Source organism: Simochromis diagramma, unplaced genomic scaffold (genome assembly GCF_900408965.1).
Source record: "Simochromis diagramma unplaced genomic scaffold, fSimDia1.1 OVJJ01000685.1, whole genome shotgun sequence".
Lineage (NCBI taxonomy): Eukaryota > Metazoa > Chordata > Actinopteri > Cichliformes > Cichlidae > Simochromis > Simochromis diagramma.
Window position 1 is genome coordinate 10,714,085 of NW_024387477.1, and position 28,000 is coordinate 10,742,084.

The 28,000-nt window shown below is 38.6% G+C and overlaps 1 long non-coding RNA gene across 1 annotated transcript; it reads left to right on the forward strand.

The window, feature by feature from the left end:
• Positions 1–11,152: 11,152 nt before the first annotated feature.
• Positions 11,153–28,000, forward strand: LOC120724134. Its single transcript, XR_005693858.1, has 3 exons — positions 11,153–11,349; positions 19,643–19,647; positions 27,988–28,000. It is a non-coding gene; the product is annotated as an uncharacterized LOC120724134 (long non-coding RNA).

Below are 28,000 nucleotides of genomic sequence, written 5' to 3' on the forward strand. Positions count from 1 at the left end.
ACAAAAAAACAAAAACGACTGTTCTAGTGCTTTCTGGGGCCGCTGTCAGTCATGTTCCCTTAGAATCGTCATCACTTTTCTCTCCCTTAATGCGGCCCCTGGTAGTCTACACACGAAAAGGCAATGTTGAATCTTAAGAGTTGATGTATTTGCTCTCTTTTGTCAAGTGTAGCAAAAAGGAGTGGGTCACGAGAATCTATTGATCTGAGCCAAAGGTCAAATCTCAAATACTGGATTAAATTAAACTCAGATCAAATGTGAAATACAAACAAACAAGCAATCCATTTTTTTTTCTCAGACACTCTGGACTGGAGTTGGTGTGCCTGGGAGTTCCAACAGCCAATGCTAGATTAGCCTGTTAGAGTGCCCTGGATGTGCTATCGAGCCCCTTCTGTAGCCTCTGGCTCCCAGTATTTGGATTTATATGTTTTGGACACCACAGTCAATACTGCCTTACATGAATTTAATTTGTTCCAAATTCAATCATCTATGTTTATAGTTTTACCTGTTACTTAATACTACATTTAAAATTTTAAACAAGTGTTTCACTGAAATTCAGCCAAAATGTCTTGTTTGTAGAGAAAAAAGTAGCAGCAGGGCTTATGAGCACTGAGTTGTTGCCCTGGTAACCTTTTTTCTTTCCAGTGGTTTTTGCTGTTTTAAAGGGAGCAGAGATATTTTACTGTCTTGATTTCTTTAATGTTTTGCCTAAAGACTAAAAGTATTAAAAACTATAGTAGCAGTGCTTGCCTTTCTGTTTTTATTTCTTAAACATCACAGCATGTAATTCATTCAAAATAAAGCACTCATATGACAGTCTAATGTTAGCATGGTATCATGTGTCTTAACTAAAACTTACAGTATGAAATTCACAATTTTGGATTTACTTAGTCCTCATAACTGGAGAAAAAAAAATCTTAGAGTTAGAGTTGGGGCTAGGGATGGGTTCTTCAGGGATCAAGTTAACAAACAAACTTTGCTGCACTACAAAGCTAGCTGAAATGTAACCAGAACTGTGCTACAAGTATGTAAAATCATACATTTGGTGCATTTTCTTTGGAACATTCCCCTGATCGGTCATTAAAAGGTAGCAGAAAAAATGGCAGAAGCTGCTGACAGCAAATGAAAGGATGAGATAGAGAGAGGAGTCTGAAACACAAGTCTGGGAAATTTGACTGACTAACACGTCCACACACAGTGGGTGTTTCCAGCAAGCATGAGGCAAGAATATGCATGCAATTTGACAGCGTCAACTCTCCCCTGAGAGAACCTCATGCAGCATGCAAAGCTTGTTCTGTAGACATTAGCCTGGTCGAAATATTTTGATTTTTAACCTGAAGTTTAATATATATTTTCAATAAAAGTATAAATAGCCACAACATCAAGAGCATTAAAAAAATACATTTTCTAAGTGAAATTAAAACAAGGTTATAACATTCCAGCAAGACATATTGGCTTGTATGTATCCTTCATCCTGTGGTCACCTAAATATAACATTTTCAATCTGGACTCAATAAAAGAGGATTACAGCTGAGTTTCCCCCCAAATGTGATATTTGTCCCCAGACGTCTGCCAGAAATTATATGCTTTAAAAAAAAAGGAAGTCAAAAGTCAGAGGGAAAAAAACATGTCTGAACTATGTAATTTAAAGTTAGAATTCTGAGAAAACTGGAAGAATTTTGACAGTAATCACAGAATTCTGAAGTTTTCCATAATTCTGAGGAAAAAGGTCAAAATTCTGAATTTTGGGACAAAGTCAGAATTTTGAGAATAAATTCTGAATTCTAAGACAAAAAAACTCAGGATTATGATTTTAAGCTGAGAATCTTTTTTATGGTTCTGCAAAAAAAAAAAAAAAAGGGACAGAATTCAAAATTCTGGAATTTGGCTTTTCCCCCCACTGATTGTTTATTTCTCTTCAGTCTTGATAAAAAAAAAAAAAGCAGTCAGAATTTAGACTTCTAAGGGGAAAAAGGCTAAATTATGAGATTAAATTCAGAATTCTGAGGAAAAAAAAACTCAGAGTTCTAACTTTTTAAAAACCTTTTTTACTGAGTTCTAAATTTTCTGATTCTGAACATTTTCTCAGAATTCGAAAGCAAGCAAGTGACAAACAAGTCAACCAACCAAAAAAAAACAACAACCCCCAAATAAAAACATCCAACCAAACAAATATACAAAACAAAAGTACATTTTTTGGATACCAAACAGTGCTTCTATTTTTTTTAAAAATCTTTTGTCTTTTGAGATTCTTTTTTTTTCAGTCGCCCTAATCTGTCCCTCATCTTCTGTATACTTGCCATCTTTCTATCAGTGTTTCATTTCAAAAGTCAAATTCTGAAAAAGTCATGATCCCAAAATTTTTTTCATACCATAAATCATCATCTGTACACTGTCCATCTTTTCATTATCAACATATCATTATTCCCCTGCAGTGAATGAGATGAGAGATGAAAAGAAGATAGCTCTCTGAATAAGGAAGAGAGAGATAAGGCTGTTTTGTAGGCACTGCTTCAACTCTGAAAAGTAGCACAGAATGTTACAAACATTTTTATCTTCTTCTAATCAGCAGCACCAATAATGTATGCAAAAAAAAAGTTTTTAAAAGTGGGAGGATGAATGGAAAACAATGACTTATTCATCAGACTCAGTTCAGCTAAGAAAAATCGATTTACATACAATAGAATCTGAAAAATAAAAAGAGAAACAAAGGCTAACACTGTAAATCAGTGTAATGCCGCAAATGCAGTCCAATATATGACAATAGATCTTGTTACTCTACATTCAGACTCTTCCACTCCCTAAACTCCCATAGCCAAGGTTTCAGCAAAACAAACACATAATTATCTTTTCTACAGCACAAATAAGGGGTGGAATTAATTAGGCGGCAGTCAAGTTTCCAAAATACTTCTGTGCATCATTTAGCCCTAAACTAATGAACGAGAGGATTGCATAAAGAGAAAGCCATCATTAATTGGCAGATTATTTTTTTGTAATAAGTGTGTGTATTAATTCTTTCTTATTAGAGAATGACTAGAAAAAAAATGTTACGGCTCAGTATGTCATGATCCTGGGTTTTGTACCCAGCGTTTTCTGTTTGAGGCTTTTCTATTTGACTTTGTTTTAGTTTTCAGTTTAAATATTCCCGTTGCTTAGGTTAGGTTTTCATTCTGATTTTGTATTCATTGTTTTCTTTGTTCTATGTTACCCATACCTAGTCTGTGTTTCTGTTATATCTTCCGTGTTTAGTCAGTTTTGTTTTTGTTTACTTTGGTTTTTCAACTTAATGTGGTTTAGCAGCAGTCTCAGTGTTAGTTTCCAGTTTTATTTTGACAGTCTCTCGTCCTGTGTGTGTTGTGTTCAGTTTTGCTTCCTTCTTGCTTGTTAATTGATTCTGTTCACCCTGTGCCTTATGTTCCCCAGCTGTGTCTTTTCCCCTGATTCTTTGTCTTGTCATTGCTGTACCCATTTTGTAAGCATGGGTGCCCAGTTTGCTCATGTAATCAGTAAGTTCTAGTTTTCTATAAAAGTAATAGTTTTCAGTAATTCAGCAATAGCCAATTTAGTAGCTTTTATGCTCTCTTTTTTATTTATTATACTTGCTTTTGTGAAAAAGGCTGCTGTTAAAGAGTTTTGCTGTTTTTATTGTAAAAAATGCACACTGACAACAAAGAATCAATGAATCAATCAAATTAATTTTCAGAGACTCAAGAAAATTTAGTAAATCGTCATATACAAGTTTGTAAACCATTAATATAGGTTTGAATGATAAAGAACCTTGAAACTGGCTGCTTTATGCTAAATTCTCTCACAGGCTTGGTTTAAAAAGTGTGAAAATATAGTCAGAACAAATGATCCCAATACTAGTTAATGTCTGGCAAAAGTCATATATACCATGAACACATCTGGCCCCACGTGTTTGAGAAGCACAGGACTCGTGGATGACTATATGGTCAAGAGAAGTCCCTTTGTAACTGCACAGGAAGTCAAGAACTCTCTTGAGTATGCGGTTCATGAGACATATCCAAAAAAAGAAACTGAGTTGGGGAAGAACAGTAATGAAAAACCACTCAAAATCCATCAAAAATGATGACAAGTGGACAGTGTGGAGAAATACAGAACAGCTTATGACCCAAAGGAAACCTTCTCATCTGCCAACAATGGTGGAGCTGCTGTTATGACCTGGACTCTCAGTAGAATAGTCACCCTGGCATTCAGTGAGCGCTGCAGTGCTGAAAGCAGAAACAGGAGAATGCACAGGAGGAGCCACTGTGTTCAGATTTCACAAAATGCATCACAACTCACTGGGCAAGATTTCATCATTTAGTAAGATAACAGCTACCAACGAGCTTTACTGCAACAAAATGTAATATAACCATTAGTGGCTTGAGTCAATGACCTGATCTTAGTCCAGTCCCAGTTAACCTGCATTATACCAGATAAAAGCAACAGCGAAGGTCTGAGAGAGCAAAACAGCAGACATAACTAATTAAACCTATGAGTTGTTTTTATATTTACATTGTAAAATTAATCAAATTAAAACTAAATCTAGACTATTCCATACAAAAAGGAGGATAGATGCATTAGCAGATTGTAATTGACTTTTTGAAATGAAATCACCAAATGACAAATCATTTAATACATAGAATAAAATACGTCCATTCCTTGAATTAGTGAAGTCTCACCAAAACCACCACAAAACAATACATAGATGGACCAGTGAACATTGACACATTTGTGGAAAATCATTTTTGTCATTCTTAAAATGTAGAGAACATCCTATCTAAAGAGAATCCATGTTCATGAACTAATACGATGAAAATCTAAAAAGATGAAATGATATTAATATGGATCAAACAACATGAATAGTTTATAAACCCCTTGGGAAAATTTGCTCATCATCTCTGCCTCACCCAGCATCTCAGAGGGAGGCAAAGGAGAGCAGCGCTGGGAAATATGTATCCTTTCATCCTCTGCTTTCCACTTTATCAAAAGTAATCAGTTATGCATCCACCAAATAAGATAATCTATCCCTGTCAGTGTGTAGGTAGCAATATTTACTTGTGATTGCAAATATCATGTTGAGGCTCATTTCCTTTTCTATCTATATCTACAGGGTGTTCCTTTCTTTTGTAGAAAATATCTGCTTTCGCCATTTTCCTCCCACATGAGCCAAACGTCAAACACACACAAGAATTCAAATAATATTAGGATACATGCCAGCACATATCACAGATACCACACAAGTGCGGGGTCATACACTCATGTATACACACACGCAGACAAAGACTGACAAAAGAACATTCAAGTCTGTTAACCCCCCACCATGTTTGAGAAACCATAACCATAATCATTCTTTCTTTCTGTGTATACTTTCTTTGAGATTGTATTTCTTTTCCAGAATCTCTCCATTAATCTGCCGAAACCTGATTTTCATGACAAACAATAAGACACGCAGACTCACTCCATCACTAGTGCCAGAGAGCCAGATGGAGGAGGAGAGGGGAGGAAGAGAAAGGCACAGGGTGGGGGATGTGACAAAAAGGATGGAAACCATTAGAATTTGAACGGTTACCAGAATCTGCAATTATGTTTGGTATTGTGTATCCTGCTTTCCAGTCTTTAGGCATGAAATATATAGGTGTTAAACATGCCACTCAGTGTTCAGTGAATGACAGTCATGAAAAAGGGTGATATTGATGGTGCAATTAAAAAAGAGTGCAGAAGGTAAGGTGCTAATAATTCCTTCATCCAGGCCTATTCAGATTTTTTATTTTTAAAAACAAGCCTGGTGATACATTTAACTATTATGCAGCCAACTCCCATTACATCTGCATGAAGAGAATCTAAACCACTTCAGTAAACTGCAACAGTCAGAAATAAAACCTGATCACAGATCATCCACTGCATAATGAAGATGGCAGCTTGTACTTGGGAAGGAAAATAGCTAGTTACAATTTCTTTGCAGGTCCATAGCTTTACACTTACAAATGGCCAAATGAAAACATTAAAGATGAATATTGATAATAATGTGAAAGGAACTGTTGTCACTATTTTTGCTTATCCATAGATAGAACAATAGGAATCATGAGGCACAGTTACCAGAATGTCCTCGCATGCAATATCAACTCTCTCTGTCTTTTTATGTCTGTATCTGTAAATGACACACTGCGCTTCAAGTGGCCAGATGTGAAGTGTTAAAAACAGCTGGGGGCTTCCAATCATTATTAGTGTATCAGATGTTGCGTGAATGTGTAGTGTAATGTGTTTATACAGTCTATTTTGTAAACTCCCACTTTGTTGTAGTGATTATTACGCAATACAAGACAAGATAATGCATTCAGTCAAATTATTATCCAGTTTGGCTTTGTGTGTTATTTGGTGTTATATGTACAGTGCTGTGCAAAAGTCTTGAGTCACTCCTAATTTCTTCATATTTTGCTTGCAAGGAGCCATGTTTGGCCTTGGAAACTAGTTCTTAAGGCTTTTTGGAGGTTTTTCAAAGCTGATCTTTGGACATTGGCTGCTTTTTTCCCTATTTTCAGTCCAAGCCTTGTACCTAACCATTTTTAGAGGAAGTCGTTTTTTTTTTTTCTTTTTAATAATCTGCTTGGCACCAATCTAAGACTCATTCAAGCATAAAAAGGCCGCTCACTCAAAGGGTGAATAGTGTTATGTCTACTTAGCAAAGAATCAATATATAATTCTGTCTTTAGGCATTTTATTACTGGCAGGTTGTCGCAAACACATCATTTGTTTCCATCTCTTTAGTTAAATCTAGGAAGGCCATAAAACATGTTTGCACCAACAACATGATTCTCAAAGAGCTATTAGCCTAAAACTTGGCATATCTGAACATCTTTGAAATATTTTAAATTCTGTCAGCAATAACGCCACTTTTGAGTTTTATGTTTGGTTTTCTAAGTCCTGTATTTGAGTCCAACCCTGCCTGCTAGACAGCTGTCCTTGACACTTTTTGTATTACACAGTGTTTCCATTGAAGTTTGCATGTTTCAATAAATTGCTGCACTTACTTCTTCTATGTCTATTGTCCTAGCAAAATATAAAAGGACCAAGGGTGTGAATAAGTAAACTGTTACCAAATCACATTTTGGAATGGAAAGGGACTTTAGTCTGGGCTCTTTCTCTTTCAGACATAACAAAGTTTATTATTTATCTCTTTTCACTTTCAGAAAAATTTGCAGCATGATATCAGTGTTGAAGAGAGTGTGCAAAAAGCTAAGTTTTCTAAAGCTATCTTTTCTCCTCCCTCTTCTGATTATATTTGCCAGTTGACTAAAAAAACAAAAAAACAAAAGGAAAATAAAATGCAAATCCCACAACTGAACCATGACTGAAACCCAAGCCACTGTTAAATAAAGGTGGGTAAGGCTAGCAACTTCACTCACAGTACCGACCATTGTTGCATAACAGAACAATGAGCAATGCCCCCCGAGTCTCCTGACTGGGGGGAGGTGAGGGACTCAATGGGAAAACTACAATGGTAACATTATAACAGTAACAGCTACAGGAAGTACACTGACCCAAACCACACTAACCAGGGGACTGCTGGATGTTAAGCACCACTGCGGAAAGATAAGATACATCAATCCAAGATCACCTGTAAAAGAAGCGAGAAACAGTTGGCACGCATGGTGGAAACATGCAGTAAAATGCTCGAAGATTCTTGTCAGGAAGCACCCCTCAGTATCGGAGACCCCTAGCAATTGCTCCACCCCTCAGCTATGCGGTACCCACAGCACTACCCCAGACACCCAACCTACAAGAAAGAGAGGGACAGACACACACACACACACACAATTATAGTGGAACCATACCACTTGGGTGTTAGTGTTAGAGGCCATGTTGGCAGGACCAGTTGAGCAGAAAATAGACAGCATGGCAGAAACTGTCAACTGCCCAACAGGAGAGTAAAACAGATCTTGCAGCTAAGAATGGAAATCAGGACCCTCGACAAGAAGTGCAAACAGGGTGGCACCAACGAGAAGGAGGGGATAAAAAACCTGACGACTGAACTATGGGGACAACTGTGCAGACTGAGGGCTCAGAGGTCTCAAAGGCTAAAAAAGGAGGAGGCTCAGTGAACTCAGTTGATCAACGACTCATACAGGTTTACCAAGATCGATGGCTCAGGCCTACCAGGCAAATTCAACGTGCAGGATTGTGATGCTGTTTAGAGGCTCCAATGACAAAAAGATGAGAGATGCAGGAGTCACCACATGAGCTGGAAGCAAATGGGCTGAAGACGCATCAGTGAAGCAAGCAGAAAGCATGCTCAAGTTGCGAGACATTATTGGCAATCCTTGCATGGAGCGTCAGGGATATGGATCCACCCACTTTTGACAATTGGAAAAAGCTTATCCAAGACAGAGGAGAGAAATGGTCCAAGCTGAAATCCAGGAGTTTGAGGAGGAAGGTAGAGTGTTCAGAGCCACGGAACTGGGTTCACAAAGAACTTGGACAAAATGGGACCTGCGGGAGCAAACGATTACTTTGCCTTACTTTGGAGATCGGAGCCTTTCTGCATCTCATTCTTGCTCTGCCCAGATTATGACACACTTCCATCACAAACAAACTTGTATAGGTGGGGAATGAGTGAGGATATACAGGTTATGTGGGGAGACAGGGACAATGGCGCACATTCTAGCAGGATGCAAGACTACTCTCAGCCAGGGAAATTACAGGTGCCAAGATAAGGTCCTTAGGGTACTGACCGACATTTTGAAGCAGAAGAGGCAGAGAAGACATCAAGTTTGAGGAAGACCAATGCTATGCATCTAGCTTTGGAGTAGGAGGGAGCAGAGTAGCTGGGGATGAGGAGAAGATGGGCAGTGACTGGCCATCATTGCCAACCCGCCAACATGAGGGTGTTGTGATTCAGCGCTGAAAATGCCCAATGATAGTTGGACACCACCTGATGACATCTTCTCCTGGTTAAAAGCTTCAATCGCCTACAAAGTGACTTGAGGTGGATGCATTTTAGGGTGCATTTTATAAAATAAAATATAGGTTAGTTTATAGTAATGGACTTCAGCACTGTTCAACATGCTACATGTATCTGTCCCACTGTTTTCCTTCAGCCACAGTCTATTTAATGGAATAAGAACTATATTTTAGCATTGCTCTGTAATCTCACCAAGTGATAATTTGGCAAATGTTACAGCAAATTACACACACAAATATGTGAGAATGGAAAGTAATACCAAAATGTCTCCCTTTTTTAGTAATAACATTATCAGGACAGAAAATTTGCAAACCACACCCAGCTTTACTTTAAAAGACAGAAAGATTCCTTTTATTTTCTGATAAATGTGGTCTAAGAAATTTTGTGGGAAAAAAATCCAATTACAGAATCCTTCCTAGAGAAATAATGAAAATTCAAATGGGTTATGTAAATTTTGACTGTTAAGTAGCAGGGGACAAGTGTGGCAAGCAAGAGATTGTGCACTCACCCACACATACATTAGCCATTTTGCTTTTCCAACACTTTCCATATTTTCATTTGAATCCATCATTTCCTCCGTGTCAGTTCTTTGATAGTGCTGCTAATGTTGCTTAATGAAATATGTTGACAAAGGAACTACGCTCTGTCCTGCATTCAGCGTCGCTGTCTTGAGTCGGAGGAGCAGAGAGAAAAAACCCAGGAGATAGATGATCCTCCCCAGTCACTGTTAGCACACAGAGAATGCAGGAGAATCCCCTGCCTCCCCCACCATCAGGTTAAATGGCTTCAATACACTCCTCACTGACTTAATGTCGCATAAAAATAGGAGTGGAAAAAAAGAGAAGGAAGAGAAAGAATGTGGGGGAAGATTAAGGAAAAGAATTGCACTGTGGATAAGCGGTAGATGAAGAGTGGAAAAAAGCAGAGGATGAGGAGCAGGGAAGAGTAAGAAAGGTGGGCTAAAGGAAAACAAAGACAGTTGGAGGGATAAGAGAGATATAGGAGCTAATGAGTGGCAGAATCAGAATGAAATATGAGGGGAGGATGTGAGTGATAGCAACCACAAAAAGGGGAGAACGAGGCATGGAGTTTAGGGGAAAGTGCCAGGGAAAGACTTGGGGGTAAATGGTTTGGAAAAAGAGCCATGACTTGAAATAAAAAAGAACTATTGGGGGGGAAAAAGGCATGAGAAGAGGAGAAGAATGATGGGTAACGAGGAGAAGGAATTCATTGGAGTGGGTGTGTGAACACTCTTGAGATTAAAGCATTTTCTTATTAACAGGATCTGGGTATGAAGGGTCAAGCTTGCAGGTCTACATAATCAAACTGACAAAATAAATCTAAATCTGTCTGTGTCTTCTTCATGAAGAACAGCTCGCTAGTGAGCCCACTAGTGATTTTATCTAGGACCAGGGGGACTCGTTTGGCCAGTCATTGATGTGGACTGTCATCACTGATTCCACTGGAAGACTTTCTGACCTTGCCTTGATATTTATTCTCCTTTTTCTTTCCTAATCCCTCTATGGAGGAAGTTTAATATCACCATGATTCAGTCCTGCGCCTTGCTTTTTTTTAAACCACAATGGTCCTTAATACTTCCATGGTTTGCCTTTCCTTTCACTTTACAGAATGAATGAGGTCATGTGTTTGGATCTGTGTATTGTTGAGAAATCAGTTTTACCCCGGTTCTTTTATTCCTCGAGCATCCAGAGATGGCACCGGACTCAGTAGTCATTTTCACAAAATCTTTATTCATCTTTACTCATCTTCATTTACTCATCTTTTACTCATCTTCATTTAAGCATGCACTTCTAGAAGGGAAGACGAGGCCGGTGTCCCTCTGCAAAAATCTTCACCCCTTTGTCTGTGAAACACCGTTTTATAGACGGGACCCCATCATAAAACCCCCTACGGTGTGCTGCAAACTCTGTCTGTGTCTATGTGCACGAGCACATGAATGCCTACATGTGCACGTTCCCTCGTGTCTATGTGAGTGCTCGTGTGTGACTGTGTGCGCATACCTGTGTGTATGTGTGTGCACATGAGTGAGTGTGCGTGTGGATGTGTGTGCGTGACAGTTAAAACACTGTGGGTATAGGTAACTCCCTAGAGGTCATAAAACCCCTCTCCCTTCCAGACCACAGGTATCCAGTTACAATGTTGAGACCCCCACCCATACATCCTCTGGGGAATTTCCACTCAGCATTAACTCTTCTCTGTTTTACTTTCACAGCTCAAGTGGGGGAGGGGTCTCCTACAATCTACTCCTAAGTTCACGACACAATCAGCCTTTATTATATTGAGGGCAGTGTCAGTGTCTCTACAACAGTTCTACATTCTATGATAACACATTTCTAAACTCTAAATCAGCTAAATATTCTACAGTATAAAGGATTTATTTTTAATAGCCAAACTGATATTCATTTCTCACCTTAACACAATGGCAGTAGCAGACAGTAATGGCACGAACTGGTGACAACATACAACTTATTTTTTTAATTTCTTTTTTTAAAAAGAGAGAAATGAAAAGCAGTTACTTGGAGAGGCTGGCTAGAGCAGGTTGTGCCTAAATACCAGAAATTTGTTGTTCTTTCTATTACCACTGATTCTCAGTACCAACTCTGATGCCTTCCAACCTTTTTAAACTTCTGTAATGCTTCTCTAATGTTTTTTATGCTCTTTAGTCAAAGTGAGATTTTTAATGTTAAAATATAATTAGAGTTTTAAATGAATTTTTAAATTTGCTCTTTTACAAAAAAGCAGAAAAAATAGTGAAGCACATTATTACCTTTTCATTAAGATGCCAGATTACAGTTATTTACTTGCATTACTGAACAGAAAAAATAATTTCAGTGGCTAATGAATTTTGATTAATGTTTAATTTGTCAGAGAAGTCCAGTGTGTCAGTTTTAAACAAGCTCTTGGTAGATTTTTAAAATATCTTTTTTCTTTTTCTTTTTTAATGACATTTTGGTCTAATACCTTTGTTAAGCACCCCAACCCGTCATAGCAGCCGCCCTCTCCTGAGCCTGGTTCTTCCCGAGGTTTCTTCCATTAAAAGGGAGTTTTTCTTTGACACTGTTACCAAGCACTTGCTCAAAGGGAGTCATGTGATTGTTGGGGTTTTCTCTGTTGTATTATTATAGAGCCAACCTTACAATGTAAAGCACATTGAGGCGACTGTTCTTGCAATTTGGTTCTATATAAATATCACTGCATTGAATTGAAGTGAATTCAGCACTGTATAATTTTATTGTAAGCCCTCTCAAACTAGTTAAATGATACAGGATAATATATGCTCAATAAGATAATCTTAGCCACTGCATCATGTGACTCTTCTTATTTTTTAACACTTTTCCTCCAATCTTTGTTAAAATATTAAAAGTTTCAGTGGAGGAAATGAAATACATGATAACTAAGTGGTTGATAAAAGATCAGAGCATTAAAAGCAAAATAATTAAAGGTAATGGAGTGATAGAGAATCAGGATAAAAATTAAAAGGATTAGTAAAAGTCAACACAGAAAGTATGATTCTACTGTGTATTGTGTTTCAAATGTAGAAGTGCAAGTAAAAATGAAGAAAAAAAAGACAAAATAAGGACGCAAGTTGAGTACAGAATTTGTTCATACCTCTTCCAATATCCATTTTTTTTTTTTTAATCTTTGTTGTAATTAAATCATATGATTCAAAAAACCAAAACCCAACAAACCCTTTATAGTTTTGGTTGGTGACAGGTGCAGAAACCTGGAAAGGATGCAATTTCAAAACAGAACTCTAAAAATGTCCAAGGGTTAGACCTTGGACGTTACATTAAAAGGAAGTGATAAACCTCAGCTACTGCCTTTGCAAACCAGTACACATGCTCTAACAGAATTACCAAAGCCGATATGTGTCGCAGCATAACCCAATATTTATGTGACTGTTCTGTGCTGACTGCTAAATTTAAATAAATTAAGAAAATTGCCACCTACAAAGATTTAAAGTAAATAAATCCTTAAAGTCTAAATCTTTTAATATCTGAGTCCTTGCCTATTTGTGGCCTTTCACTTCTGATTCTGCTAAAGATTATACAACCGAGAGAAGCAATATTGTATGCTGCGAGGTAAAGGTGCTGGAAGAAAGAACAACACTGCATTAGGAGTCAGGAGGGGTAGCTTTTGCATAAATGACATTAACATGCTTTTAATGTTGCGTTTACTCATGGTTTCCTTAAGTTTCCCTTCAGGTTTTAAACACAAAAACTCTTTGTGTTACTTTAGAAGTATATCATTTTACCTTGCACAAATGACAGTTGATGAACACAATGTGTTTACATGTAACACAAAGAGATCCTGAATGTGAAAGTAAGACCAGTTCCATCTGTAACACCAACTGTAAACGACACCTGGCCAGTTTTTTTCTAACAAAACTTCAGTACTGCATACAGTGCTACTACATTTATACTATATTTATACTGGTAATTACACAAATAGTGGGTTTCACTCCACTGTGCTGGGAGAGTACATGTGCATCTTCGTGTACTTTAAACAGTGGGGACCAAAACTGAGCACATTACAGTTGAAGCTAATAAATATTTAACAGTAGGTACTTTTATTGAAATGACTGCAACATAGACGTGAGGAATGCCGGAACCAATGGCGCCAATACGCAGCTGGAGCCATAAAAATGAGAAAATGGCACAGGATTGCATTGAAAGAATATTTACTACTGTGTTTGCATTAAGCCAGATGCAATTACAGGCTTTTACACATTACATTTTGTTTCACAGAACCATGATCTATGTGCAAACAGGGCATATTGCTATCAAGTGGACATATTATGGGTGTCGAGGTGTGTAAGTAATCACATTTCTGGGCAGGTACAAATCAAGCTAAACAGAAGAATAAATCACAGTTAATCTGGATACCAAACAATGTGGTTCTTAGCCAAACAACCCGAGATTCATCACGTTTCCTGTCTTCTTCCCCTCTCTTTGACTTATTCTGTCTTGTTTCACTTTTCTGACTTCAATCTCTCTCCTCGTTCAAAGTCATTAGCCTTTAAAATCTTGAGTCGGCTATGAACTGCATAGTGCCAGTCAAATTAAGATGTGTTTTCACATTTTTCAATACAGCTCTGCCTTTACACCCTTTTTATACTCCTTCTTTACTATATCTGTCTCTTTTTAATTGACTTCCTCTCTTCTCAGCTTCTGCCCTGTTTTTTTTTGTCAAAAATGCTTCACTGAAATCTGAAAATCAGCATCTGTACTAGTCTGCTCAAAAAGTTGACTTCAGTCAGAATAGCAGACTATAAACTTTGAGGGAGGCAGCAAAAAACAAGGGGAACAGTAAAAGGGATTAACAAAAAAAAGAAAGACAGACTGAAAGCAGAAGCAGTAAAAGTTTGGAGTTGCACAACTGACCAAGTTTCTTGAGTGAAAGTTCTTCTTCATCAGTAATCTTGTAGACCGTCTTTAGTAGTTAATCACCTTGCAAAGCTGAGCTCCAAATGCTGGAGAGGCCTTGTGAAGTCATTCTTTCCAGTCAGCATGTGATACATTGTAGCTCATTTCTTTCTGTTTGGAATACCAGAACAACTGGATGTGTATGGCCCACTTTTCCAAGGAGCATCAGTACTGATCATAAGCTATACGCTGCAACACAGGAAATCACCAAAAGCACCACTCTATTTAAGGGCAGAAATACAGTTTTGAACAAAAACAGATTAAACATTTGATCTTCCATTCACCCCCCCCCCCCCCAAAAAAAACCCCCACACACTCTTGAATAAATATAAAATTATATATATTCATATTTATATATTCATCAACTCTGCTTTTTACACTCTCTGCTTTCCTTGATCACCTGAAAGAAAGCATGGACAGCTAAGTTGACAGGGTGGGCTTTACCTCTGCTGTCATTCAACAGCAATTACTTATTCGGTTTGTGATGTTAATAGTGGGATGGGGCTGTCCAATAATAAATAAACTGGTAATTGAATCCATACATTTGCATTGATTAGCCTGGTAGCACTAATGGAAATTTCAGAATATAGAGATAAATGAATGTGTTGCCATCCAGTTTGTGGAAGAGTGATTCCTGTGGTTGGTTACTTGTTGTTCCTAGAGTATTTGAAAGAGGAATGGGAGGCAGAGCATTCCGTTTTAAGGCCTGTCAGCAGACAGATGTTGTCTCCACTTTTAAAATTAGGTTTAAAACTTTCTATTTTGCTAAAGAATATAGTTAAGGCTGGATCAGGTGACCCTGAATTCTCCCTTAATTATGCTGCAATAGGTGTAGGCTGTTGGGGATTCCCATGATGCACTGAGTATTTCTTCTTCACTCACCTTTTTCACTCACTATGTGTTAATAGACCTCTCTGGATTGAATCTTTACTTATTATTAATCTCTGCCTCTCTTCCACAGCATGTCTTTTGTTTTGTCTTTTCCCCTTCAACCCAACTGGTGGTGGCAGATGGCCGCCCCTCCCTGAGCCTGGTTCTGTCCAAGGTTTCTTCCTGTTATAAGGGAGTTTTTCCTTCCCATTGTCGAGAAAGTGCTTGATCATAGGGGGTCATATAATTGTTGGGGTATTGTAGGATCTACCTTACAATATAAAGCACCTTGATGTGACTGTTGTTGTGATTTGGCACAATAGATAAAATGGAATTGAATTGAATTGATTTTAACTGAGTTCCCTTTATGAAGCCACATTTAGTTGATTTAATTGATTGGTGGACTGCAGTGATGTATCACAACGATCATCCTTGTTTGAGTTTGTTTTTAAACCAACAAGCAGAGTTTTAAAAAGAATTAAATAGTTGAACTAGTCTGCACCCATGCTGGGACTAAAATGTAAATGAGCTGCTGATTTTGCACCATTGGCTGCCAAAGTTAGTAAAACTAGATAGATAGATAGATAGATAGATAGATAGATAGATAGATAGATAGATAGATAGATAGATAGATCTTCTTTCCCTTGACACGTTGCCCTTACATTTTTTTTAAATCTTTCAATTTCTGGCCAATCTGCTCATTAAAGCTTCTGTTCAATCCACCACTCTTTTTTTCTTTCTGACTTTCTGAGAGCAAATGTCAGACATAGAACATTCAAAGCTGTCAGTAGGGATGAGTGTGTGTGTGTGTGTGTGTGTGTGTGTGTGTGTGTGTGTGTGTGTGTGTATGTGCACATGCATCAGATATATTTTATGTCAATCTGTCAGCCTCTCACTTTATCAAGTAAAAATTTAATAAATAAAGAACATTTTTCCCAGCCAAGATGTCGGTACATTGAAGAAAAAAACATGTATTTACATAGTTAGAAATTGATGTTAATTCACTGTCTTGGTGGCACTAAGATAGAGGATTGTTGGTAAAAAGAGGTGTTGCATCTTTCTACCAAAAGAAGTGCAGTTATATTTTTTTAAATAATAACTGGGATGGTTTTTGTTTTGTTTGCAGTATTTAACTTAATTTGACACCTTATAAATGACATTCAAGAATCGAATTCATTGTCTTTGAAATTCATAACTATTCAGTTCTCCTTCAGCTCCTGGCATATTTCTATGAACACATAAGATCCCAAAACACAGACAGCCATAGCTCACGACTGAAAATCTCATGTTATGATCTCCCACTCTTATAGACAGTGCTAGTGGGCGTACTTCAGTGTCATCTAATAGGCTTAATTTGCTGTTAACACCTCATTATGTAGAGGATTTGCCATGCTGCTTAAAAGACATACATAAGGAATTAAAGTCTGCATAAGTAAGCATGTGTGATAAGATCACTTTTTACCAAGAAATTACATTACTCGTATTTAAGTGCATGTTTCACTCACTGTTTATTTTCACTTGCTATTCAGTTAAGTTTAGGCAAAGTCAATAATTGGTCAGGTGGCGAGGTTTGTGTGTCCCAGGGACCACAGAGGCTATGTTGTTGGGAACTTTTTGTCTCCTGGTAGGGTCTCCCATGGTAAATTTGTCCTGGTTGAGTGACCAGACAATGAGCAATTCAAAAATCCCCATGAGCAGAAGATCCAGGGAATAGTTCACCCTGCCTGAGATGGGGTTACTGGGGACATGTCCTGAAGCCAGGCCTGAGCAGGGTGCCCAAAGGTGGGCATCTGGTGGCCGGACCTGAGTCCACGGGCAGGTACAGCCCGAAAAAGGGACATGGGCCCACCCCTCCTGTAGGCCCACCACACTCAGGCGCCATGGGGGTTGTGTGCAATGTGTGCTGGGATCTCAGGCGACTGAGACTAGTGATTGGGACATGGAATGTCACCTGTCTGGTGGAGAAGGAGCCTTGGTGTGTGCGGTACTGGCTAGATATAGTCTGACTCACCTCACTACACGGCTTGGGCTCTGGAACCAGTCTCCTGGCGAGGGGCTGGAGTTGCCCTTCTTATTGTCCCCTCGGCTTGCTGCCTGTACGTTGGGGTTTTTACCAGTGGATAAGAGGGTTTGTTCCCTGCACCTTGGGGTCGGGAAATTGGTGGCTGTTCTAAAGTGGCTGTTGGTGTGGCGGTAAAAGATTATCTGTCTCTGCCTGTTAGCCTGTTTAAAAAAGCTAGAGGTTAAAAAATATATGACAGGGTCTATCGCATAAGACAGCTAAAAGCTGCATGTATTGAATACATGAAATTCATTGAATTGCACGGGAATAGATTGGTACTAGGTGAACGTTAAATGTCAAAACCAAGCTGCGTGTAAGAAGTAAGAGGGCAAACACTTGAACTAGAATTGTTGTTGGATCATTGGAGCAAGATGTAATATATATGTCATTGCATTTTCTTTATTTCTAACCTTGGAACAAAGAAGCTTTGAATAAAATTTTAAGGTATAAATCTGACTTAAATCCAAAGGCATAAAAGTTTATATTAAAACCTCTATTTAACCAGTGGTTGAAAACCTGTAGCAAAACAGATGTTTCTTGAGGTGGAAATTATGTCCAAACTACAAAATTCTGAATTTTTAAAAAGAATTCAAGCAGCTAGAGGGACTTTTTAAATTAATAGTTCCAGGGAGACATGGAAATTATGACACATTTATTCAATTTTTAATTTTTTTTGTTATCTGCTATATTAATTTAACAGACTGCATGTTAATAGAAAAATGTTCATTCGTGCATGCATGCTTTATTTTTCCACAGATATGGCCCCAAAATCACACCAGCTTGACTCATATCTAATGTCTATCATTTAATATACAAACTGATCCAATGCTAACCTGGATTTTTTCTTTCCTTCTAGGGCATCGAGCAGATTTGAATCATTGTCAGAGTGAAATGTGAAACTATCTAAACACTTTGACTCATTTTGGTAACCTGATTCTCTCTTTCACATTGGTTGTGGTTTAAAATTAGTAACAACACTCACTCACTCACTCACTCACTCATATACTTGTGTTAAGGATGTTGTACTTTTTTTTTTTATCAGCCTTTCTCTTGAGCATATCAAGACAATCAATACTGTTTAGCTAGATCCCCAAGCCCTACCCATTAGCCACAAGTATGGTAGTTATTACAAATGATAGTGCTCCAAGTGCTAGCTTGCATGTCATCTGCTAAAAAATCAATGATAGAATTGTAGCTGTTGCTGCACTTTCCACTCTCAGAAAAAAAGGAAGAAAAAACAAAACAAATTTTCAACAGCTTCTTTCTTTAAAGAAGCTCACCAGCATGTAGTGAGCTAATAAGGTAATAAGGTAATGTAAAGGTAAGCTTTTTGAACAGATAAAACTCAGGTGTGGGTACTTTCTTTTTAATTTGCTTGCCTAATGTAATACACAAACAGGCATGTCTAATTATCATCCCTGCTGATAAAAAAAAACCCAAAACATGGTCATTAATACTAAGAGTGACTTGATTCTGTTTGATCTGGAAATCTGGACCACACACACACACACACACTTATCTACATAGCCAAAAATCCATACAGTGATCAATTAATTAATCTCTGACTGACAGCCTTGATTGGAACCTTAATGTAATCAATAAGAGCTGGAGAAATATGGGATGCACACATACTCGTGCACACTGGAGGACAGATAAAGGATAATATATCATGTAACCACTCCAGGTTTTATCTTTTAAAATTATAACACTTGCAAATGTTTGGCAGTCGTTAGCTTAGGACAAAGTAGTTTTCTAAGCATGATGTTGTACAACAGTACTTTACTAGGATATTTATTGATTGTATTTTGGCAGAGATATGTTCGCATGTAAGTACTTACCTTAGCCTGTAAAATTGAGAGCCATTAGGTTAGTAGTAACGTTTGAACAGAGTGTGTGTTTGACCTCATAGTATTTCAGGTCTTTTCAGCTAATCCCTTCTGAAAACAGTGCACCACAAAGTGTTTTATAGATCACCACAGCCCCAAGCTTTAAAGAGAAGCAGCAGTGATTCTACTTTAAAAGGAAAGTAAAATACATGAGAGGATGACATATGCTAAGCTTTCCCTGTTCACTTCTTTCTTTCTTTACTTTACTGTCACTTTCAGCTTATCCTCTCTAATTGCATACCTTTGTATAATACGGTGGTCTGCAGATAGTGTGTCATAGATAAGGGAAATTTAGCAAGAAAACGAACCAGCTTCAGATAGGCTGCTATAGAAGAGCTGACTAACTCACTCCAGGCTGATCGAATTATCCACAAAACCAGACTTCACAGGTGATCCAGAGGCACTGTCCTAGATACAGTAAATAGAACACAGAGATGAAAATACAGACAGTAATGTCAGGTCATAGCAGTTTAACTGAAGAACATGTTGTAGTGCCCTATCTATGATAAAAGAAGAAAAAGAAAAGTTAAGGTAAAAAAACCCAACATGGTTTTAGTTTTCAAATTATTGTCTAAAGGTAAAAAAAAATGTCCATTGTTATCTGACTGTCTCCAATCAGCTGTACCTCTGACATACATATTAATAATAATATTATTAATAATATTATAATATTAAAAATAATAATATTAAACCTGTGTTATCACACATATGACTTTTTGCTTTGCTTGCATTATTTTCTATTGACATGCAATTTATTTTCTTTTTACTCTAAAAATAAGCATTGGCAAGAAAAAAGCCATTCCTCACACCAATTTCTGTCCACCACATTATCCAGAGATAATTTCACACTTGCAAATTCTTATTTGTTGTGGGTTACAACCCCAATTTGATCAAGGGAGGGTAGGGAGAATATCAGGGGTTAAGCAGGTCAGTCTTCTTTGTTATGACTTCAAACCTATGCGCATGTGTTTAGGACTAATGACTAAAATGTGGCTTTACACTGCCAAGAATACAATAGGGATTTAAACTAAATAGCATACAAAAAGGATTATTCTGAGTGTAAATAGGTAGCAAGACTAGCCAAAGGATCCAGAAGTGCAGCTCTTCAGCTTTTATCTATCATGAGTAGATGGCAATTGACTGCAGGTGCCCTGCTTCAGCCAAGAGCATGAGGGAACGAAGGGCTACAGCTGAGGCCCACAAAGCCCATGCAGCGTTACTAGCAGCAGGTAGAAATTTAATCAAACAAACTCTGACACAATGCCCTGAGGCAAATGCTAGACAAAGTTGGTGAAGGTGGTATTTAATTTATTTATTTTTTGGCTTCCATGTCTCGTGTGGATTCAGAAATTTAAAGTTATAAATGTGCATCCAATTTAAATTTCTGAACAGTGTGATAGGATTCCCAAGCAATGATTCTCCAAAAGGCCACAAGGAATGAATCATGGTAAATCAATGCTTGCAGCCCTTTTGACACTCTTTGGATTTCTGTGTTGAAAACTTTTCTACAAGGATCCAGTTTGGGTCACAGAAGCACATTCTTCACTAGCGTTTTGCAAAGGCTCTTTGTTTTGCTTGCAGCTCAGTGAAAAATCAATAATATCTACAGCACACTTAGACAAACTCATATATATAAGATGAGCACTCCTTGATGTTTTTGTAAGTATTTTATCTACCATCCCAACCTATGATTGTGCGCCTGGTGGTATATTATTGTCCCCAGAGTTTGTGGTTTCATGTGATGCCCATGCAGGACACCAGATCTCTACCAGCTTCAGGTTAATAACTTTTTCTCAACCATCTGGAAAGCCTCAGGAGGAACAGTTTTCCCTCTTTTCTCTTGTCATAACAGAAGTCATTGTATCAGGGTGACAGCCATGCTGTCGTTTTGACAAGCGTCACAGGCAACAATGTAATGAGACGTGAAGGGAGAGCAGAAATGTTTGGCACAAATGTTTGGAACTCAAACAATATCAATCACAGTCAGCTTCTCATGTCTGCCCGTGTTTCTCTTTGTGCGGGGATTTGTGTGTCTGTTACACAGCTGCTACATCTCCCAGGGATAAATCCCAGGATGGCTAATCAGATGCAATGCTGAGGAGGAAAGAGGAATGCACAGCGGAAATGATTTCTCTATCCCTTGCTGGTCAAGGAGTGTTTGGGTAAATTCATACAGTGTGCACAGGGATTGCTCTGCAACAATTTCCTCAGATGAGGTGACAAGAAACAATTGTTTATAACAAAACTATTTATTAGATTCTTCAAATTTATTTATAAAGTAGCAAACCTAGTCTGTTAAGCACATTTATAGGCACCACTGTGGTTTTTAAAGTTGACACTAGTTTTAAAAGGTTATATCAGATGTTATGTTCTTTGGTTTGTGGCCAAGCAGATATAAACGATTAATAAAATGAAAGCCAGGCACAACCTCGCAGAAAACAAAATCTCAGCTCACATTCTGATCTACAGTTGCACTACTCCTATAGGCATCCCCACACAGTGTGATATGTATATTCTCTTTTTTTTGTTACTTCTTGAAAAGTGGAGAAAAACACATTTATTTCCAAATACATTAAAATAATATTCATTTTCCTGTTGCCTGGATACATACTCAACATAAAAGTCCATGTAACTATTGTTGCATTAATTAACAACACTACATTTATATAACCTGCAAAAGTGATGGCAAATTCACTGAAATTCTAAAATTCTATTCTAAAATGGTTATTTTACCGCAGGTTTGTTAATCTATGCAATACAACCTCAATGTTAATAGTTTGTGCGTGTGTGTGTGTGTGTGTTGGGGTGGGGGGTAGCTTCAGTTAATCAATCTTACAATCATATTCCAACACGACAGACATACAATTGTCATTTAACCTTCATGATGTTTTTGATCCCATAAATCTCAGTTTATGTGTCTGTCATATTCAAAATCACATATACTAACATGTAACTAAAAGTGGGAAATCATCTTGAAACAAGATGATTTTTTGCTAAATCATAAATAATCTTAGCTTTGTATACCAGCTTTGTCTGTCTTATAAAGATGTGTATCCAAACGAATAGTGATCATTTTATTTATTTATAGTTTATAATTTACACACTGTTATATTTCCACAGTGTTGGGAAGGTTACTTTTAAAATGTATTCCATTACAGAATACAGAATACATGCCCCAAAATGTATTCTGTAACGTATTCCGTTACGTTACTCAATGACAGTAACGTATTCTGAATACTTTGGATTACTTAATATATTATCATGCTTTTTACAACAACGTGAATGTACTATTGCTGTGTGATTTATTACTATTACTGAAGGTCCGCGACTCCGAACTGTAGTAAAGGGACCTCTGCTCGTAGCCGAAAAATAGCTTTACTTTGTTGTGTGGGTCAACTTTTCTTGCGAGAGACAGAGAGAGGCGTTGAAAGGCTGCTCCAACGGAACTTATTGTTTTCGGAGGAAAACACGAACACGGTGTACAGTCGAGTCTTAATAGCTTACTTACAACTGGGCTCGTCAGGCACTCTTCTTGGCTGAAGTGGTTATTATTATATTTACATGCTTCCAGCTCCCGTTTTTCCTCGATGACAACTCGTACCTTTCCACTCCCCTTTCTCTCCCTCCTCGCGCTCACAGACCCATAACGTGTATGGCAGTCCATTCTCCCTGCAGCACGGACTACACTGCCCATGATGCTACATTCTTTAGAGCTATGCTTGTAGCATTCTGCCTGTTAGCTTAGCACAACAACAACAACAACGAAAAGGCGCTCTCTCACCCAGGAAACACACAGTCGCAGAGAGAGAGAGAGCGTCGCCCTGTAACCATGGCAACCATAACGCTGCCGCCTGGAACAACAGAACGTAGCTGTCAAACAAAACCCAAACAGTCCTGACCCGCGACAATATGAAACAGGAAAGTACCGCAGTGTAATCCATTTATTTCAACAAAGTAACTGTATTCTGAATACCACCTTTTTAAACGGTAACTGTAACGGAATACAGTTACTCATATTTTGTATTTTAAATACGTAACGGCGGTACATGTATTCCGTTACTCCCCAACACTGTATTTCCATGATGCATGCAACACACAATAAACAATGATGAAGCTGACTGCATTTTTAAAATATCTTCTAAAGACATTGCAACAGTGCTGCTTTTGGCTGCAACAATCTGATACTGTTACAGCCCTAGTGCTTGCATGGTCGGGTACATGCACATCCATTCATCTCCATGCAAATATGCCTCACAACTGAATTCATTAAACAGCACCAGGCTGAACGAACCTCTGGCAGCAATAAAGGCCGTATCTTTCAAAGAAATCCATGTCTACAAGCAATAGTCCAAGATGGCCCACTGCCAAATTGATGGGCACGTCAAGAAAAAAATCAAAGATCCACATCAGTTTGAGTTTCATTGTGCTCCAAGTATTGATCAGCGATAACCCTGTTCACCTTAATGCTCATGGTCTTTAGGAAAGTCACAGTCTGTGTCTCTGTAGAGGACTGATCGAATCCAGTGCACAGGACAGCCATAAACACCCAGATTCACTACATTCATACTGGAAAACTCTGAATTTTCACTGGAATAACAGCACAAAGCCATTTGTTGCATTTAGATAATGTTACAACTAGTGTTGACTATGTTTTTTCCCCATTTACTCATCTGACCACCAGCTACAGTTCCCTTGTGTTGAATAGTTGAGAAGGCGTGCTTAAAGAAGACAAGATGTTGATTGGTGAAAGGTGTTGTTGATCTGAGAAGAAACACAATCTCTTTTAACAATGCTCTGCTCTGTGCCCCAGGTTTTCACTTTTGCTTGTCTGCTTTTTAAAATAGTGATGCTGAATCTCCCTCTGCATTTCAATTGAAAGCCTCTACAATTTCCACAACAACAACAACAACAACAACCCCTTGTTGGCTTTTATGTATTGCAAATAGTTGTTATAATGCACATCTCCACTCTACTGGAGTGAAACACACAACAGAAGTAACCGGTGCTGCTACAATTATGTTTGGAATGGAAAAACATCACCAAATGCGAAATGGATGTTTGAGAGGTATTTATTATGCCTTATTATGCAGGGCCATGCAATGAACGTTTATTAACTCATGGAGTATTGAGCCAGCTGAAGTGGAAAGAGCAGAGCAGCGTGGTGCTGGGGTCACATGTGTGTCCAACAATTACACACGAAATGGTTCAGCTGTCTCTAACACACACGGGTGATAAAATGCCCTGAGAAATGATGTCAGAAAAACGTAGCATGGAAACAGTGGCAGCTCTGACTTTACTGTAGATACAGTGGCTTGCAAAAGTATTCGGCCCCCTTGAAGTTTTCCACATTTTGTCACATTACAGCCACAAACATGAATCAATTTTATTGGAATTCCACGTGAAAGACCAATACAAATTGGTGTACACGTGAGAAGCGGAACGAAAATCATACATGATTCCAAACATTTTTTACAAATAAACAACTGAAAAGTGGGGTGTGCATAATTATTCAGCCCCCTGAGTCAATACTTTGTAGAACCACCTTTTGCTGCAATTACAGCTGCCAGTCTGTTAGGGTCTGTCTCTACCAGCTTTGCACATCTAGAGACTGAAATTCTTGCCCATTCTTCTTTGCAAAACAGCTCCAGCTCAGTCAGATTAGATGGACAGCGTTTGTGAACAGCAGTTTTCAGATCTTGCCACAGATTCTCGATTGGATTTAGATCTGGACTTTGACTGGGCCATTCTAACACATGGATGTGTTTTGTTTTAAACCATCCCATTGTTGCCCTGGCTTTATGTTTAGGGTCGTTGTCCTGCTGGAAGGTGAACCTCTGCCCCAGTCTCAAGTCTTTTTCAGACTCCAAGAGGTTTTCTTCCATCTTCCCATCAACTCTGACCAGCTTCCCTGTCCCTGCTGAAGAGAAGCACCCCCAGAGCATGATGCTGCCACCACCATATTTGACAGTGGGGATGGTGCGTTCAGAGTGATGTGCAGTGTTAGTTTTCTGCCACACATAGCGTTTTGCATTTTGGCCAAAAAGTTCCATTTTGGTCTCATCTGACCAGAGCACCTTCTTCCACATGTTTGCTGTGTCCCCCACATGGCTTGTGGCAAACTGCAAACGGGACTTCTTATGGTTTTCTGTTAACAATGGCTGTCTTCTTGCCACTCTTCCATAAAGGCCAACTCTGTGCAGTGCACGACTAATAGTTGTCCTATGGACAGATTCCCCCACCTGAGCTGTAGATCTCTGCAGCTCGTCCAGAGTCACCACGGGCCTCTTGGCTGCATTTCTGATCAGCGCTCTCCTTGTGCGGCCTGTGAGTTTAGGTGGACAGCCTTGTCTTGGTAGGTTTACAGTTGTGCCATACTCCTTCCATTTGTGAATGATCGCTTGAACAGTGCTCCCTGGGATGTTCAAGGCCTGGGAAATCTTTTTGTAGCCTAAGCCTGCTTTAAATTTCTCAATAACTTTATCCCTGACCTGTCTGGTGTCTAAATCCAATCGAGAATCTGTGGCAAGATCTGAAAACTGCTGTTCACAAACGCTGTCCATCTAATCTGAATGAGCTGGAGCTGTTTTGCAAAGAAGAATGGGCAAGAATTTCAGTCTCTAGATGTGCAAAGCTGGTAGAGACAGACCCTAAAAGACTGGCAGCTGTAATTGCAGCAAAAGGTGGTTCTACAAAGTATTGACTCAGGGGGCTGAATAATTACGCACACCCCACTTTTCAGTTGTTTATTTGTAAAAAAATGTTTGGAATCATGTATAATTTTCATTCCGCTTCTCACGTGCACACCACTTTGTATTGGTCTTTCACGTGGAATTCCAATAAAATTGATTCATGTTTGTGGCTGTAATGTGACAAAATGTGGGAAAGTTCAAGGGGGCCGAATACTCTTTCTTAGAGAACATCCTGTTTGATGTTGTAAGCAGACTTGTTTCACTGAGGGTTTTTTTTTTTGTTTTGTTTTGTTCTTTTGGTCACTGTTACACACAGCTATAGACATTCACACCTGGAGGCAGCTTAGTACAACCACAGTGTGATCTGTCATCTGAGTAGCTCCACTGGAGCAGTAGGGGATTAAGGACCTTGCTTAAGAACAACACAGTGGTTGACCTCGAGGAAGGGAGGAGGCTTTTATTAACTGTTCTCACCCAGTTTTTTCTTGCTGGTCCAGGGGTTATAGCAATACATCTAACATCTGTATAATATGAGAACATCTGGTCCTTGAAGAATTAAAGTGAGATCTGTGTGTACAGTCTATCAAAACCCATTATTTTGTGGGTGTTGGGGCGTGTTGCTTCAGGGTGTGATCTGTCACTTTCTAGTGTGTGACCTTCACTTACAGACACAGTCATTGATTGCAGGGTTTCTACTCAGATGACCTAAGCAGCTTCTTTTTGATGATGGTGTAGTTTTGCTGGTTTAATGAGACAATAACCTCCAACACGTGCAAGCCTGATTTGCAGTCAAGTTAATATTTGTCTAGTTAAGATTGTGATCGCATCTGATCCTTTTCTCTTCACCACCTATTGCTTCTCCAACTCTTCATTGTCTCTTGGTAGAACTTTGTTTATGAAACCAAAGACAGAAAGCCTGCTATTGCTCAACACACCTACTTTAATCCTAAAGAAATTTAAAAAAAATCTCTGTCTGTCTCTCAGCTCAGTGTTTGTTTGTCCTCCAAGTCATTTTTCTCCTCACTTTCTCTGCTCCTTCCCTCTCCAGTCTTGATGATTCTTCCTTGTTCATGAAGTGCTGACTGGTACTGATTAAATGCTGCCAAGTAAAGTAGGTGCCTTTATTAGTAATATTTCTGGATCTACCTCTCTAACTGTGTGTGTGAGATTCTCTTTCTAACAACCATATGTCTGATCGCCTGCTGTGGCAGTCACTAGCTCTAAAGCCGTGTCTGCTCTCTGTATGTATAAAAGAGACAGCGAGCATGTCTCAACTGAGTCACTTGACGAGGATTAGATATTGTCATCTTTTATCAGCAGTGATTTCTTTGCCAAGCTCTGACAGTCTCTAAGGGGTTGCCATTTTGCAACTCCTTTTCTCTTGAGTGTGTATTTAGAGAGAGAACACACACAAACTGGATTCTGCATAGTTTTATCTCCGATCTTGAATTTTCAGGTATTAAATCCAAAGCAGATTTTGATCAGCTTGTAGATAACCTTTCCGTAAGTAGTAGTAAATTGATCTGTCTCATTCGTCAGGGGAACCCAGGATTGCACTGAGAAAAACAAACTATGACAGATATAAGAGATGCATATTAATTAACCATGTCAAAAAGATGCAGTTGAGGGATAATCATTTTACTGTACACTAAGTCACCTTGTGTATAAATGTCTTGTTCCATTAGAAGCATATAGACGTTGATTATTGTGCTAATACACTTTTGCAGGGAATTTGCATTTTAGTTGTTGAGCTGTAACATAAAGAAACAGATTAGATGAGATGATGCCGAGCAACGGGGGAAACGAGGTCTGCAGCAGAGGTAATCTAATTCCCAGAGGCTTCACTGGGAGGGCGAACAGTCAGGCATGGGATGGGGGAAAGAAAACATTTGATAGCGCATCACTAAGCCAAAAGTATTAGAGTGACAGTCTCGAACAACAGAATATAAATATACAGTGCAATTTAAAGTACATCCACATTTAGTTTGTATGTGATAAATTCAGACAACGGCATGAGACATTTTCACATAAAGACACAATGACATATTCAAATGGATTGAAGAAGCAGTACCAACAACCTG